The sequence below is a fragment of the Triticum aestivum genome, chromosome 7B (genome assembly GCF_018294505.1).
Source record: "Triticum aestivum cultivar Chinese Spring chromosome 7B, IWGSC CS RefSeq v2.1, whole genome shotgun sequence".
Classification (NCBI taxonomy): Eukaryota; Viridiplantae; Streptophyta; class Magnoliopsida; order Poales; family Poaceae; genus Triticum; species Triticum aestivum.
The window spans coordinates 484879097-484887484 of NC_057813.1; positions in this window are offsets into that span (position 1 = coordinate 484879097).

The window sequence follows — 8388 nt, forward strand, 5'->3', positions numbered from 1 at the left end:
GGACGGAGGCGCAACAAGGTTGTGTGCCACAATACGGATAAATCGCTCGGGGGCACACAAACATTTTTTGCATTTTCTTTCAGGTTCACCTTTCGACTAAGCCATCACCGGCGACCTGGCGACCGAACCTAAGAAGGTACGGACACACCACGGAGGGAAACAGCTTGAACGCCTAGGGGAATCCCTAGATACTCTCCTCAACAATCATCCTACTATTATCCGGATCCGCATACAGCTCCCACCCTGGCCTCAGCAGGTTCCGAAGTCATATTTCTTCTTTATCGCACTACTTGTACTCATATGCTTTGACGTATTATTAAATTACCAATCTGCAGCTTCATATGACGATCACCTGTTGTTCCTTTTTATTGACATTTTTTGCCAAATAGCAGCCATACACTTTGGTACGCCTTAATATGCCAGGGGCTTTGTTGTACCCATAACACGGCAAGCAAGTCCGAACACCTTCACGGTTGTTCGGCACCCCGAACTTATAGCATTATATGCATCATCTCCGAATCATGTCTTGGGTCAAATGTTGGGTTTGCCCGGCTCCCATGTTTTGCTACCTTACGTTCCGCTATATCGGCTAAGGCGGCACAGGGAGAACTACTGCGATTGTGTCCCGGTTCTTCCGGACGAGCACCTCAGTAGAGAAAGCCGAAAACTGACTATCATGATGCTGCGAGAGTTGGTCACTATTCGAGAGGTCACAAAATCTTTAAGGATTTATTCCACATTATGCGATAACTAATGCAATGTGCGACGGATCGGGTTTTTTCCGATCAGGTGCTTATAGAGCCCCCGGTGCAGCCTTCCAAACACCAAGGGTTGCGCCTACCTTTCTTTTATCAAACTCCTATGGCTAAGTGAGGGTGATAGAGCCTTATAGTCCGATTGCCTAGTTCGTTGCGCCGAACACCTCCTTCAAGGACCCAAAATTGGGGTAAAGAGTGTTCAGGTTTATCCCGAACACCCCCGTACTTCCTACGTGGGGGCAGAAGCCGACGACTGGCCAACTCTCAGGATTAATATATAAAACGGCCGCACAGGAGGTAAAATTTTCCAAATAACAGGCTTTACACTACATAAACGACCTTGTCCAAAATTACAAAGGATAACATGAATGCATTCATGGGAATATAATATCCTTGGCACATTGCTCCGCTACAAGGCGGGATCCTTTTAGGACACTGTCATAATATAACTCGGGCTTGCGGTGTTCCTTCCCCTCTGGTGGTCCCTCGTTCATCAGCTTTATGCCATCCATCTTCTCCCAGTGCACCTTGGCGCGGGCGAAGGCCATTCGCGCACCTTCCATATAGACTGACCGCTTGATGACTTCAAGTCAAGGGCAGACACTTACAAGCCGCTTCACGAGCCCGAAGTAGCTGCTAGGAATTGCCTCGGCGGGCCATAGCCGGATAATTAAATCCTTCATGGCTAGTTCGGCCACCTTATGCAGCTCGACCAACTATTTCAGTTGATCGGCAAAGGGCACTGGATGCTCTGGCACCAGATATTGCGACCAGAAGAGCTTCTCCACAGAGCTCCCTTCCTCGGCCCGATAGAATCGTGCGGCATCAGATATGCTGCGTGGCAGTTCCGCAAACACCCCTGGAGAAAGCCGAATTCGGATTATTAACATGACTTTCTCCCTTTAAACATTTGCTTTGCATAGAAAAAGCCTTACCCGCCGCGATCTTTCTGGCCTCTTGGATTTCCTGAAGGGCGCCTTGGGCTTCGCCCCGGGCATCGTGTGCGGCTTGACAAGCCTTGGTGAGTTCATACTCTTTCTCCATTAAACTCTGCTCCAAGGTCTGACATTTCCTCACGTTCTCTTGGAGCTCTTGCTGAACTTCAATAACCCTGGCTTCGTGCTTTTCACGAAGAACCTGCTCTATGGCTGCCTTCTTCTCGGCCTCGGCCACTGTCTTTCTAAGAGCCTAGACTTCGGCCGTCGATCCTAGAACAAATCATGAAATTTTTCATCATACTCAATTATTCATTCGCACCGAATGCAAACAAGGTCTTTCGCATACCTTGGTTACCCTCTAACTGCTTCTTCACTTGGCCGAGCTCTTCTACGGCCCACTCCAGACTCTGCTTCAGTCTAGAGACTTCCGCAGTATGAGAGGTGGCAGTCACTACAGATGCCTGCATGAAAAAAAGAGAAAGAGAGGTATTACAAGGTCAGTCTCCTGCGAACATATATTTGATCCTCTATCCGGCTTTTCCTTCCAAACACCGAATAGTGTATCAGGGGCTACTATCTATACTATGACACTTTTTAAAACCTCACAACATACCTTAAAGCCTGTTATAAGGCTGATGCAGGCTTCAGTCAGCCTGCTTTCGGCAGACTGAATTTTCTCAATCACCGCACCCATAAGGGCGCGGTGCTCTTCTACGATGGAAGCATTCTTCAGCGCTGCTGATAAGATATCCAGCACCTCTGGTTGGGCAGAGGTCGCCGGTGGAATAGGTACACCCCCTTCTGTCGAGGGAGGTTGCCCGCCTGACTCTGGAGCCGTGTTAGTCTCCGGAACAGTGTCCGGCTGGGGGCCGAATTTAAGATAACCCCCGCCATCGATGTCCATGGGGGCCTTTTTCCCTGTGTGACCGGCCACCGAGGTTTGACCCTCTGGCGCCGCCTTGATGGTCTCCCCAGTTCCTCTTTGGCCTGGGACTCTTGGGGATGATACCTTGGTATCGTCCATGTGTTTTGGGGAGGAAGCCGTCGGGGGAGTCCCGCTGTCCATAGCATCTAAGCCTAGTGAATCCTCCGATGAGGATTGCTCGGTGCGGGACTTGGATGGACTGCAAAAAAGGGGCGTGACTCAATGCGTTAATGCTACCCGATAGTAAATCTGGATATACAAACATGTCCGGCTTTTATATACTCACGAATTAACCAGGGGCTGGACCCTGGGATCCCACTCTATGCTGCTGTCGGTGGTGGTATGGGGTTCGTCTGGAAAGGTTTTTTTTCCTTCTTAAGTGACTCGGCCTCCAAGCGTGTGGAGGCCATCCTTTTCTTTCTCCCCCTCGCTGGGGGGATCGGCTTTCCTCCTCTTCCTCATCCTCTTTGGAGGAGGAGCGGGCCTCGGAGTCCTCAGACACTATGTCCGAAGTACCCTGGCGATGAAGGCCGCCCCTGGTCTCTTTGGCCCCTTTGTTGGCCTTCTTCTTCGGCGCCTCATAAGGCGCCGTGACCAGCATCTTCGTCAGAAGCGGGCCGGCTTGTTCTTCTAGGGGTCGGGCAATAGATCCGCTCTGCCTTCTTCGTCCAGCCCTAGGAGAGTTGTTGGAAAATATATTAGGCGTTTCCTTTGAAGTATATGGATAAAGCATACGACATGCCAACATACGGAGACTTACCGAACTCGCGGGTCGGGACAATTTGTACCCACGGTCCTCGGCTGAGTCCAGCCACGATTTGCCAGACTTAAAGAGCGCCTTCCAGATGTCTTCGTGCAATGAGCCGAAGAGACCTAGTAGGGTCTGGTGCTTGGCCGGATTGAATTCCCATAAACTGCAAGCCCTGCGTTGACAAGGGAGAGTCCGGCGAACTAACATCACCTGGACTACATCGACAAGTTTGATATTCTTGTCTTCCGTGCTCTTGATACGCGCCTGGAGCACCGCCAGCTCATCTCGTGAAGACCAGTTCGATCCCTTTTTGGGCCAAGACGTAAGCGGCAATGGAGCTCAGGATCGAAATTCGGGAGCCGCGACCCATTTTGTGTCGCGTGGCTCAGTGACATAGAACCACTGTTGTTGCTATCCTTTGACGGAATCATTGAAGGTACCTGATAGCCATGTGACATTGGGCATCTTGCTCACCATGGCTCCTCCGCACTCGGCGTGCTCTCCGTACACCACCTTGGGCTTCACATTGAAAATCTTCAGCCATAATCCAAAGTGTGGAGAGATGCGGAGGAAGGCCTCACACACGACAATGAATGTCAAGATGTTGAGGAAGGAATTGGGGGATAGATCATGGAAATCGATCCCATAGTAATACATAAGGCCGCGAACGAATGGGTGGAGTGGAAACCCTAGCACGCAAACGAAATGAGGGAGGAATACAACCCTCTCGTGGGGTTCCGGAGTAGGGACAATCTGTCCCGCCGTCGGAAGGCGGTGGCCGATCTTCTTGGCCAGATACCCGGCCTCCTGAAGTTTCTTAATATCCTTCTCCTGGACAATAGAGGCCATCCACTTGCCTCCCGCTCCAGATCCGAAAATGTTCGGAAAGCCTTTGTGGGCAGAGAGGGCGAGAGCTTGGGCGTTGGAGCTCAGGAATGGATGGGCAGAGGAAGAAGAAGGCGTGGGTGAGAAGAGGGGTAATCCTTATCTCTTTATAAAGGAGGCGGAAGTCATGCGCCTCCCCACTTGCCCTAAACGCTTGCTTATTCCCCAAGCGCTGTATTGATGGCGCGGTTGGGTTACCCACACCCATATTAATGAGAATCCCGTGATAAGGGGACACGATCTCTTCAAGACCTGCCAATAAAAACTGCCTTGTAAGATGTATAGTAGCATGTTGAGAAAATGGTTCGGATAATAACCGGGCCGCGACATGATGTCACGCTATGGAAAAGCTGTCAGCAGATTAGACTCGTGGAATATTATACTCTCTACGGTGGTATGTGGAATTTGTTTTGTAGAGCCGGACACGATTCTTGTGTTCAAAATCTACTCTGGAGAATTCAGAGAAGGAACCCGCCTTGTAATGCCGAAGACAATCTGCGTGCCAGACTCATCGTCATTGAAGCCTGGTTCAGGGGCTACTGAGGGAGTCCGGGATTAGGGGGTCCTCGGATAGCCGGACTATATGCTCGTGCCGGACTGTTGGACTATGAAGATACAAGATTGAAGACTTCGTCCCGTGTCCGGGTGGGACTCTCCTTTGCATGGAAGGCAAGCTTGGCAATTCGAATATGTAGATTCCCTTCACTGTAACTGACTCTGTGTAAACCTAGCCCCCTCTGGTGTCTATATAAACCAGAGGGTTTAGTCCGTAGGACAAGAACAATCATAATCATAGGCTAGCTTCTAGGGTTAGCCTCTACGATCTCGTGGTAGATCAACTCTTGTAATACTCATATCATCAAGATCAATCAAGCAGGAAGTAGGGTATTACCTCCATCGAGAGGGCCCGAACCTGGGTAAACATCATGTCCCCACCTCCTGTTACCATTAGCCTTAGACGCACAATTCGAGACCTCCTACCCGAGATCTGCCAGTTTTGACACCGACACTCATTAAGCAAGTCCAGGTAATATCTCTTCCTGACGATCTTTTTCTCGATGTTGATCGTGTTTTTTCATCTAACACGCAGTACAAGTACTAGTAGTACAACTTCCTGGGTGATCTTGCATGTGATATTAGTGTGCCAAATGACGGTTCTAAATTCCTCATTTGAACAAAACATGCGAGAGGTTGACACTGATTTCTTATAGATTACTTTCAATAACTCCCTCTGTCCCAAATTTCTTGTCTTAGATTTGTCTAGATACGGATGTATCTAATACTGTCTAGATATGGATGTATCTAATACTAAAATGTGACTTGATACATCTGTATCTAGACAAATCTATACATCCTTATCTAGACAAATATAAGACAAGAATTTTGGGATGGAGGGAGTACTTTATGAACATCAATGCTACCTTTGAATAGGGTATATTTGCCTCAGTAACTTGTGTTATGGATATTGCAAGTAATCCCTTTGCTCTCATGCCTTTGAAGACATGTTCTAGTGTCTTTGTTCACTCATTTCTGTGCGTATATGTAGTCATATATGGAGTATAATATCGAAAATCATCTTATATTTCTGAACGGGTGTAGTAATAAAATATGGTTTCTGTTTGAATTAGAACCAGGTCCGCAGTGGAGATGAAGTTCTCAAAGTCATGCCGTGTGACCTGGAAGACCTGAGGATGAGTTCTACTGGTAAACTATCCAGCTGTTGTGTCCTTGTCGCCACGTGTCCTGAACTAGTGTTTTCCTATAGCATAGTTTTCAGGCGTGCTCTCGAGGATGTACTTGACCACAACAATTTCCTGGTTGTGCCTTCGATTACGAAGGGTGTGGTTCTTGTAAAGCTTCACAACAAATCTGATGCAGCATGTCTTCATCATCATATTTATGAGTGGAAAGGCCACTCTGTTAGGTTCTCCAAGGTTGATGAGATGGTGATGGTGCATGTAGACATCTCTCATGAAGTCCAAGGCCTAGTCAGTTATGCGGGGTTCATCCCGTAGGTCGGTGGCAAGAAATAGTCTGCAGAGTTTAATTAGTGCAACTTTGCTTGTCTGTATTAAGTACTATTATTCAATACTTGATTTGTGTTTGTGAACCCTGTATTATTTATTAGTACTACCTCTTTTGGTGTGTGATCAGTCCAGAGAACGGTCTATGTTAATGTCTGTCCACTCAATTCAGTCTGTATATTTTGAAGTATCTAGATCATCTTTCTTGTGAGGACGGTTTATCAATTATGGTTACACTCCAATATCTGTATGCATTGCAGGGTTTATCGCACCCACCAGGATTTCCAGTCCCATGGATGTTCGGTCCATATGATTTGTCACGACCTTTGGTCTGTCCTGCTTGTCGGAGTAGGCGGGGCCCCTGCATGCCACTCGTAGTTGGACGATCAATCTTCTGTTTAGTACTTCAACATAGCGATTTCCTAGTAAGGATTCACTCGTGTCACATCAAGTAAATCTTATTGATTTAGTGTCTAAATCTTATTGATTTAATGTCATGTTTTCTTTCTTTTCCTGCAATTTTACGATGCAAGTTTTGCCATGTGACATTCATCACAGAATAAACCGTTTGGTTTGCTCTACGATGGCTATCTTTGCAGGTTTCACTTCTTATGTCGTGTCAGTAACGAAGGCACTGTCCATCATTATATTACTAGAAAAAATTGGATCAGTCTGTTGTCTAAGTACAAGTTGAATCCCTATGATGAATTGCAGTTTGGTTTAACAAAAATGCCACAATTAGTCCTTCTCGCATTTAAAAGAAATGAAGAAAAAATTGGATCATGGTCATGCATCCTAGTCAAGTTAGAAAGCTGATCATGGCAGACCAGACACGATCGCCGCTGTCTCGCACATTGACCACCTTCAGCAACGGATCAAGCACCGATAGTTGCTCTAGCACTAACAGCGGTAGAAGCTCAGTCTGATCCAGCAGAGGATTGGGCACCGACCGCGTCAGCGGATCAGGCTGATCTTCCGGAGGATTGGGCATCGACACCGGCACCTTCTCCGACACCGGCACCAGCTCTATAAGGAGCACCATCTCCGGCAGCAGCAGCGGCTTCGGCACCTGCACCAACACTTGCACTTGCATCTGCTCCGGTCCGTGCAATGGCAACCGAACGAGCAGTTTCACTGGCAATAGAGTGGGCTGCAGTTCGCCCTTCATATACCAAAGTTCTTAAAAACCCTGATATGTCCACCTTGGTAAGCATTGGCCGCCCAAGTGCTTCGTTCTTTTTTATTTCCATGTTGTTTCACATGATTCACTGTGTTGATCTAACTGTTTGGGTATGTCTTCTTGTTTGCAAACGGAGAATTCCTAGAGCAACGAGGGAGTCGTTCAACAATCCGGGAGACCGCGACCAAGTTTGTCTTACCATGCGCAGCCTTGGTGTGAATGAACCTGCTAAATATACCGTAAGTACAAAGGATGGTCAGATGATGATTAATGCTAAAGGATGGTCAAGGTTCAAATCTAAATCATATCTTGCGGTAGGGGATGATGTCAAAATCAAACTTTCTTGGCAAGGAGAGCTGGTCCAAATCAACTTTGACATTCTTCAGTAGCAGCACGCAACTGCCGAACTGATCTATCCTTCAAGAGATTTTGATGTAATAATCTGGCATGGTGAAACAAGTGTCCTGCGTGTATAAGTGATAGTATTATTTATCACATGGTATATCGTTGATAGAATTGCAACTCTCATTGCTGGTTAGGAACTGCCATTCGATTTCATTCCAACAACTGTCGTGCTTTATTCAATTTTGTGTATTCGCCTTGCGACAGCATTTAAAACTAGTGCCGTACCGATCGCTTGCAATATGAAAAGCGCTGAGGTAGAACACATGGGCCCCCAAACATGTAGGGTGGGCCTACGGCCCAAAGTCTAGAATCGTGAGCCTGTCTGAGTATTATATTCTCAGCTGAACCCCCATAATTCCCGTGCGTTGCATGTAACATCAAGATGCATTTGTATGAGTATTTTATCTTGTGAGAGAAAAAGATGAACGAGGGAAGGCGTTATTTGCAAATGTGGAGAGGTCTGTGGGTACCTTTTTGCAAAATTGCCATAGTTTCCTTCCTATCCGTCAGATATAAATCGGA